At 48.0% G+C, this 9557-nt stretch overlaps 1 long non-coding RNA gene across 1 annotated transcript; it reads right to left on the reverse strand.

Annotated features, from left to right (window-relative positions):
* Positions 1-1787: 1787 nt before the first annotated feature.
* Positions 1788-3365, reverse strand: LOC129380422 (uncharacterized). The gene is made up of 2 exons (XR_008608430.1): positions 3108-3365; positions 1788-1918 (listed from the first exon to the last, which is right to left on the reverse strand). It is a non-coding gene; the product is annotated as an uncharacterized lncRNA (long non-coding RNA).
* Between the last annotated feature and the right edge of the window lie 6192 nt (positions 3366-9557).

Consider the following 9557-nt stretch of genomic DNA (forward strand, 5'->3'; position numbering starts at 1 on the left):
TCCAGCCAGAAGAGAGAAATTACTATTCATTCTGGTCCACCATCGCATGGACTCCTTTCTTTATTCTTTAGTTATTAATCTTTTAATTATAAGAAGTACATTGTTTGGGAGTGTCGTTGCGTGTCATATTCCTGTGCCTTTAGACGGGCCGCCTTCGCTGAGGTCTCGTTGCACCGTTACGAACGACACAATCGTCGCACCGCTTTATTGGACACTCACGTAGACGAATAAATGTCAAGCGAATTTCTGCAGCGTTGCGTACGGAATGAGAAATGCAGTACACGTATAATGTATTTCAGTGCGGTCCCGAACAAGCAGCGACGACGGGGAAGTCCGGATACACGAGGCGAAAGACAAGATGCACAAGGCAGTGGTTGGCCAGAGAGCACAACTCCTCGCGTGGACGGCACCGCACAAGACAACACGAAAGTGCCGTGGCTTCGGCGAAGCGAAATACGAAGTGTGTCTGCAGGTTTCGTCTTACTATATACGGCGTGTCGAAGCGTGTCTTGTGGCGTCGATTGTGCACGCGTTACTTCTCAGCATGCCACGCGTTGTGTTCTGTCGCCATACATTTTTCGCACCGCGTTGGGTAAAACCCCATCCTAGACGCGTTTCAATGCTTTCAGCCCGCTGGACGCGTTTGCCTTGTTTCCTTCGACTCGCATTGGCGCTCTATTATTCGAAAGATCGGTTAAGCGGTGTTCGCGAGGCTAGTCTACTAATCCAACGAGTAAATGCAGCGTGTCAGCCTGTTTCAAAAGCGCGACCGTCCTAATCTCTGTAACTGATTCTGGTGCATTCATTTGAGTGCGAAAGATTTCGTCAACTTATCAGACCGAACAGTTGCCAGCGTTGGACTGCTGCACAAGCGTCGTCACCGGCTATGGTCGTTTTAAGCACGTCGCTGATAGTTTTTTTCTTTTTCCTCGTCGGATTGTACATGTGTTCTATGTAACAATTTCTATAAAATACAGCTCACTTTACTGCATTACGCTTGAGCGTTTGAATGCGGTGACGTTTTCTGTCTTGTTCCCTCCATCCGTAAGGGGCCTGTTTTGGAACTCTCCACCTCGTTGGCCGAGTAACCCCACGTACCAACATTGTCTACAACGCACCAATTGTACCCCCGTGGTATATAGCATGCGGTTACTCACTAACCCGACTGTTTACCAATGTTCACGGCGAACGCCGTTGCCGCGCGCTGTCGAGAGCCGCGCAGCCCCCCGCACCGCCGCCACGCGGTGGACCTGAACGCGAGAGAAACCGCTTCCTCTCGTGTTGACCGAGCGATGCGCGTCCCGGCTCTCCTTTGCGCGCGGACCGGTGGCCACGCAGCTGCGCCGTACGAGCTGCGTGCACGCACCTGGCGTGTTGTGGCAGCGACTCGCTTCTTTCCTTCCCAATGCAGCTTTTCGTGATCCGTCTGAATTTTATTGAATCGCAGTTGTTTTCTCTTATTTTAGAGCGTATGAGCGTAGAGAAAGAAATTATACAGGAGCGGACACTCCCATAGCGCCCAGCGGCCGAATTGACTGCAGCGCACCAAGCCACCGGCGTTGATACCTGAACCACACTACGGGTTTCGATTTTGGGCGCGCGCGTTTTGAACGCTACTGGTACGCGTTACGCCGGCTGCGCTGATCGACGCGTTTTCTTTTTGCTTCTACAGCTCAACCGCGCGCGCTTTTCTTGCAAAATCATTTTATTATGAAGTAAGAATGATTGCGAACTATATTTACAAGCCTCCATCGAATATGTGCCACGTGCAATTTAATAAAGACGCCTTGTGAAATGAGGGAATGTTTATTTTATTCTATATAAATGCTCGTTGCGGGCTTTTTGTGCATTTGTGCAACGTTGTGGCACCAGGTAAGCAGCAGTAGTTCCTGTACGAAGCTCCACCGGACGGCGTCAGCTGAAAGAAAGTTCATTACAAGCATCTGTCGTTTTGGTGTTAACACATACGAGTAATGCGTGTAGAGGCGGAAGTGGTGAATGGGCGGCATTACAAACAAAAGCAGTTCGCTTTTGCGTACATGGCGTAATAAATACCCGCCTCATCCCAAATACCGTATACCATACTACGAAAACATCCTACTTCCAAGCATTCCCCTCTTCCCGGGACTTATTTCCTGCATTACAAAAGCATGAATACACGGGCTACTGCGCGTTCCCAAAATAACTTGGCTACAATCGACGCGATAGTACGCTGCGAATGCACGAGGTGACCACAACACAGGCCCTCAACCAGGCCATGCTGGACGCTCGCAGAATTCCTTCTACTCCCTCAAGACAAATGCGTGGATGCAAAGCCTGTCTTGAGTCGTGCAGAAGACAGAATTTTTGAGTTACCAGTTCCTAGTGTTTGAGCTCCTTGACGTTATCTTTTGCGCGTTCTGCCGGCGCAAGCGACACACTCCGGTGTTGTCACTCTTGAAAATTGCTCACTGCGTTTTCGACAAGCGTGAGTACCGAAAGAAGGTTTAGGTTGTTGCGGGGCCATAAAAATTGTCACAAGCTTGTCGCAGTAAGATTCAGTACATGCCAAACTAACTTTGTCACCATGGCCGAGATGCTTTTCGCTGCGTCATGATAGGCGCGGCGAGTGTGCCTCAATATTATCCCAAAATGCCACGAAATTAATTACAATCATGTTGGGGGTCAGAGAAAGCGTCACGAACTTGTCCCAGTAAGAATCAGTACACGCAAAAAACTGCGCCACACAGCCGAGCTGCTTTTCGCTAACCGCGTCACAAGGCCAGGCGCGGCGAGCGTGCCTCATAAGTAACGAAAAAAGTACCGAAATTAATTTTCAACAATGTTGGGCGTCAGAGAAAGCGCCAGAACTTGTCCCAGTAAGATTCAGTGCACACGAAACTGCGTCACAGCGCCCTGTGTGACCAGCGTGCCCAAAAACTACCGAAGTAAGTTAAAATAATGTTGGGCTCATAGAAAGCGTCGCAAACATCTCCCAGCACGAGTAATTAATTCAGCTTAACTGTGCCACGACGGCCGAGCTGTCTTTCGCTAACTGCGTCACAAGTCTAAGTTCCGTGCCGTAATTGCTTGAAATGTGTCGCAGATTGTCGAACAAAATTTCTCACCTTGCCGTAGTCCAATAGTGCAGTGGTGCCGTGTCGAAGTGCAGAAGGAACGCAAGAATTCGCCGGGAGCCCAACAAACCAGGCTAAATCCAAAAATAGAAAAACAGGCAGACGGGTCGCCGAACAGGCCACCGCTGAGATGCGCAGCCGGTCTCGCTCGCTTCGGCGGCGTGTCTGACGTATGACGCATGCATCTGGCGCGTCATTCGCCTGTCGCTAGGCAACGGAAGAAAATGTAAGACGCAAAGTATAATTTAATTTATGCGCAGATATTTTTAGTTTTGCCGGGAAACAATAAAAAAAAATGAGGCAATGTCTGTTAACTTCGTTTCACATTCTCTTTTTTTCGGTACTCGCGGCAGCAAACGGTCGGCGTTAATACTAGCGTGACGTATTTCCTGTCCCCAATTCTCGCCGAGTGTCCCCTCTTGTATAATTTCTTTCTTTACACTCTTAAGCAAAATTACACCCATTTGACACACAACGATAATCGTCATCTGTCTTGCCCGCATTTCCTGTCTTTAACGCTGCGAGCCCGGTACTTCCCAGTAACGAACGGCATGCGCGTTATCAGTGTGACGCAGCATTCTCGACAGGAAAGTAGCAGGCGCGGCGTTTTCAAGAAAGGAAACGCAAGCAAGGCAGATGACGATTATACACTTTAAAAGAAGCTTACGCCCTTTGGAGTGTATATCTGCCACACAACGATAATAGTCACTTGCCTTACTTGCGTTTCCTTTCTTCAAAACGCCGAGCCCGATACTTTCCTATCGACAAAGCTATGTCATGCTGATAACGCGCATGCCGTTCGTTACTGGGAAGTACCGGGCTCGCAGCGTTAAAGAAGGAAATGCGAAGAACACAGATGACGTTTATCGTTGTGTGGCAAGATACGACTCAAAGGGTGTAAACTTTTCTTAGAGTGTAGTTGTGTGGCAGATATGCACCCCAAAGTGTGTACCTTTGCCCTTTCCTGCACTCTAAAAAAAGTTTACACCCTTTGGGGGTGTCTATTTGCCGCACGACAATATCGTCATTTGTCTTGCCCGCATTTCCTTTCTTGAAAATGCTGCGCTCGTTACTTTCCTGTCGAGAATGCCCTGTCATGCTGATAACGCGCATGCCGTTCGTGGTTTGGAAGTACCGGGCACGCCGCGTTAAAGAAAGGAAATGCGGACAAGACAGATGACGTTTATTGTTGTGTGGCAAGATACGACCCAAAGGGTGTAATTTTGTTTTTGAGTGCCGATAGATAAATTTGAGTGCGCAATCGACCAAATAGTTCTTGCGAGGCTAACATAAATTCTTGTTTTAGAGGTGACAGAAACCTGCCCATAAATTGGCACATCACTATAGGTACTTCAGTACAAATGCAGGTTCCGATTCCAAACACATGAATGAATTATGGGGTTTTACGTGCCAAAACCACTTTCTGATTATGAGGCACGCCGTAGTGGAGGACTCCGGAAATTTCGACCACCTGGGGTTATTTAGCGTGCACCTAAATCTAAGCACACGGGTGTTTTCGCATTTCGCCCCCATCGAAATGCGGCCGCCGTGGCCGGGATTCGATCCCGCGACCTCGTGCTCAGCAGCCCAACACCATAGCCACTGAGCAACCACGGCGGGTGATTCCAAACACAGGCGGCGAAGCTAAAACGTCCCGGAAATTCCGTATAGAGGTCTCCCAGTTCCCGATGTAATTGCACCTAATGCCGCTTCCTAAGCGTGATCCAATCGAAACGTGCCACAACCGCTCCTTTAGTAGGCGCCGCTGAGTTTTGCAGAGCCTCGGCGGGAGGCCGGCGATCGGACTCCTCCTCGGATGCGTGGTTCGAAGGTGCTCTTCCCGATCCGCTGTGTGCGTTTCCCGGGAAAAGGAGCGCGCCGCGTGCTCGCTCAAATCGCGGAGTCATCGTGTGCTTTCAACCATGGGCGGGCACGGCTCAGCGAGCATATGGCGCTGCTCGGCGCGCTCCTGCTTTATAGGTGAAAACTGTTTTCGGAGCAAGTGATATGTGGTGTATCTGTTATAATATCCTTTACTAGCTGGTAGAAGAACTTTAGTTGACAAATTCAATTTCTGTTGATAACTCAAGGTAATCCACTTCGCTTGATGAGTTCAGTAACTGACGTACGCCCATAAGAATTATAAAGTATATCGCACTACCTTTTTTTTTTTTTTGTATTCTTTCCAGTTTGTCGATGTTTGTCTTTGTATACGGGTCCCAAATGGGTACTGCATATTCAATCATAGGACATATAATAACTGATATGCAAGGAGACGTACAGCAGGCATGGATAACTTTAAAGAGCGCCTCAAGAAAAACAATTTGCGTAGTGCTTTACTTCCACATCTATGTGCTTTGTCCAAGATAGATTATTTGTGATCAATAAACCTAGATATTTATATTCTGTTACTTCTGAGAGAGTGATGCCGTTTGCACCGTAACGAAAGAGGAGTGGCTTCTTCTTACGAGTTATTTGCATAAAGACGATGAGCGACTAAACTGGCAGGGTATCGTGTAGTAGTTGTGGTCATGCAGCGTCCGATGATCGGTATACAGGGTGATAAAAAAGAGAGAATGACGACCGTTTTCGTTTTCTTCTACTGTACGTTAGTCATACCAGTCTCTTTCTTTCTACTTAACGTTTCGCAACGGAGCAACAACGGAGCAGTTCGTTTACAGGGGTCACTATTTATATTGCTCTACTTTATGAACCCGACGAAATAGTAAATAAATGTTATTCTATACTTCAACGAAATTGATCGGAGCAGTCACGGCCATGTCCTCTTAACTGTCGTGTACTGAGATGACGTCAGTACAACACTGAATTCAAAGCAAATGTGCTGAGGTTTAAGGCTGTCATTCGTCCAGTACTTATGCCTTGTCTAATTGCCTCTGATGCTATGGTTGACACCTCCGTGAAATGCACAAGCGCGCGAAAAGCGACAGAGAGAGAGAGAGAAACACAGAAGTAGCGTCCGTGGAGGAGATTTATACTACAGTGAGGCTGGCGTAGGCTGTTGTGTATATGATACCTTCAACTTTTCATATGCAAAATACGATTCTTGTTCAATATTTTTACGCCCCCGCCCCCACTGTAATGCCTTGTGGCGATGTGGGTATAAAAAAAAAAGGAAGAGAAAACAAACGTGCCGCTTGTTGGTACACTTTGGTCAGGGGCCCATATTCTTCCTGACGCCGGCGTGTTTCATTGTCTCCTCTACAGTTTTGAGCAAGAGTGTGAAATTGACCTCACGGCTGTGTCGTGTTTCCAATAAAGGCTGTGCGAAATTATGTGCGCTGCAGGCTGTCCGCCATTTTTTTGGCTGCCCCTGCACTCACAGCCGTGTCCATAGGTCGCGTGCGAGCAGTGCGGTATAGGGAATAGCGTGTGCTATTCCCTATACCGTACTGCCCGCACGCGAGATGGAGCGCGTACCACACCGGTGGTATGGCGAGTACGCCCGCACCATCGTGCGCGTCGAGCCAGGTGTTACGCAGAGGCGCACTCGCGCAATATTGGCGTTTCTCATAAGACAGCTCGCTCCATGATTCACTCGTTGATTGCCGATATGTTCGTCTCGAGATTGTCCGGCGTGTGCACTTGTGGTATTGCACCTTCAGCTGTGGCCGCAGGTCACAGATATGGCCTAGCTGAGCGCAGGTAGATGGAGGCCAAAACTGTGTCCAGCTGCCGCCCGCATGATCGGCGACCCCCCTCGCAGCGGCGTCGTCTTGTATGGTTTCGACTACTGCTGCTGCTGCCAGGACCGGTTTGCGAGCCGCGGCTGCTCGTCTGGGTGGTCTACTCGCTGAGGCGCCATCCCCAAGAATGAATTTCACGAACTGCTCGCACTTCTCGTGGCGGAACTTTGTGCCGTGGACGCCCGTCACTGAATTTTCCTGAATTTCGTATCAAAAGCGCCGAGGTCATCGCGCACCGCGGCAGATGGTCAGCAGTTGCTCTTTCTCCGGTTCTTCTTAGAAGAGAACGAACCGCCTCAAGAGACGTCGAGTTGTGGTGCCAGGCATCCACCCTGCAGCCAGATGTGCTCTGCGTGCACTTTATCCACCGCCCTTGCTGTGTTGCCTCATGGAATGATGTTTTCTCCCTGTTACACAAATTCTGATCGAATTATTATCGACCTTAACGGTAGTGCTATACCTTCGCCAAAGCAGCGTACCGCTTTGTTCTGCCGGCTATCTTTCATAAGAGGGTGACAACACATTTCTTAGCTAACAATCTATGATTTTGCAGACAAATGCGCAGCGGAGAGAAACACTGACGTGCAATGATCGTAGAGTACGACTCTGTCACAAATGCCGCGTTTTTGAAGCTCCGGCCAACCAGATGTTCTGCGATGCTTGGTTACCGTGGTCATTCAGCCAATCACGAGCCATCCTCGCGCTTGTCTTTGAGGGAGCCTCGTGATAGCTTCCACAGTGCTGTCTTTAAGGCAGCATGTTGTGCTCTAAGCTTCCCCGTCCTCTCGGCATGGAAGCGACGAGCTGAATTCATGAGACGTTACCGGGTCATGCGGTAAAGCGGTAGTGATTTTTTAGCCGCAGAGTAGCAATTCCACATAGTCCTGCTCGTTTCACTGCAAGTTGATTTCTACTTATATCATCATCAGCCAGCTACGCCCACTGCAGGGCAAAGGCATCTCGCATACTTCTAGAACTACCCCGGTCATGTACTAATTGTGGCCATGTCGTCCCTGCAAACTTCTTAATCTCATCCGCCCACCTAACTTTCTGCCGCCCCCTGCTACGCTTCCCTTCCCTTGGAATCCATTCCGTAACCCTTAATGACCATCAGTTATCTTCCCTCCTCATTACATGTCCTGCCCATGCCCATTTCTTTTTCTTGATTTTAACTAAGATGTCATTAACTCGCGTTTGTTCCCTCACGCAATTTGCTCTTTTCTTATCCCTTAACGTTACACCCATCATTCTTCTTTCCATAGCTCGTTGCGTCGTCCTCAATTTAAGCAGAACCCTTTTCGTGAGCCTAGGTTTCTGCCCCATACGTGAGTACTGGTAAGACATAGCTGTTATATACTTTTCTCTTGAGGGATAGTGGAAACATGCTGTTCATGATTTGATAATGCCTACCAAATGCACCCCAGCCCATTCTTATTCTTCCGATTATTTCAGGCTCATGATCCGGATCCGTGGTCACTACCTGCCCTAAGTAGATGTATTCCCTTACCACTTCCAGTGCCTCGCTACCTATCGTAAACTGCTGTTCTCTTCCGAGACTGTTAAACATTACTTTAGTTTTCTGCAGATTAATTTTTATACCCACCCTTCTGCTTTGCCTCTCCAGGTCAGTGAGCATGCATTGCAATTGGTCCCCTGAGTTACTAAGCAAGGCAATATCATCAGCGAATCGCAAGTTGCTAAGGTATTCTCCATGAAATTTTATCCCCAATTCTTCCCACTCCAGGTCTCTGAATACCTCCTGTAAACACGCTGTGAATAGCATTGGAGAGATCGTATCTCCCTGCCTGACGCCTTTCTTTATTGGGATTTTGTTGCTTTCTTTATGGAGGACTACAGTTGCTGTGGAGCCGCTATAGATATCTTTCAGTATTTTTACATATGGCTCGTCTACACCCTGATTCCGTAGTGCCTCCATGACTGCTGAGGTTTCGACCGAATCAAACGCCTTCTTGTAATCAATGAAAGCTATATATAAGGGTTGGTTATATTCCGCACATTTCTCTATCACCTGATTGATAGTGTGAATATGGTCTATTGTTGAGTAGGCTTTACGGAATCCTGCCTGGTCCTTTGGTTGACAGAAGTCTAAGGTGTTCCTGATTCTATTTGCGATTACCTTAGTAAATACTTTGTAGGCAACGGACAGTAAGCTGATCGGTCTATAATTTTTCAAGTCTTTGGCGTCCCCTTTCTTATGGATTAGGATTATGTTAGCGTTCTTCCAAGATTCCGGTACGCTCGAGGTCATGGGGCATTGTGTATACAGGGTGGCCAGTTTTTCTAGAACAATGTGGCCACCGTCGTTCAACAAATCTGCTGTTACCTGATCCTCCCCAGCTGCTTTCGCCCTTTGCATAGCTAGCTCCCAAGGCGTTCTTTACTTCTTCCGGCGTTACTTGTGGGGTTTCAAATTCCTCTAGGCTATTCTCACTCACATTATCGTCGTGGGTGCTACTGGTACTGTATAAATCTCTATAGAACTCCTCAGCCACGTGAACTATCTCGTTCATATTAGTAATGATAGTGCCACCTTAGTCTGTTAACGCATACATCTGATTCTTGCCTATTTATAGTTTTTTCTTCACTGCTTTTAGGCTTCCTCCGTTCCTGAGAGCATGTTCAATTCTATCCATATTATAGTTCCTTATGTCAGCTGTCTTACGCTTGTTGATTAACTTAGAAAGTTCTGCCAGTTCTATTCTAGCTGTAGGGTTAG

The sequence above is a fragment of the Dermacentor andersoni genome, chromosome 1 (assembly GCF_023375885.2).
Source record: "Dermacentor andersoni chromosome 1, qqDerAnde1_hic_scaffold, whole genome shotgun sequence".
Lineage (NCBI taxonomy): Eukaryota > Metazoa > Arthropoda > Arachnida > Ixodida > Ixodidae > Dermacentor > Dermacentor andersoni.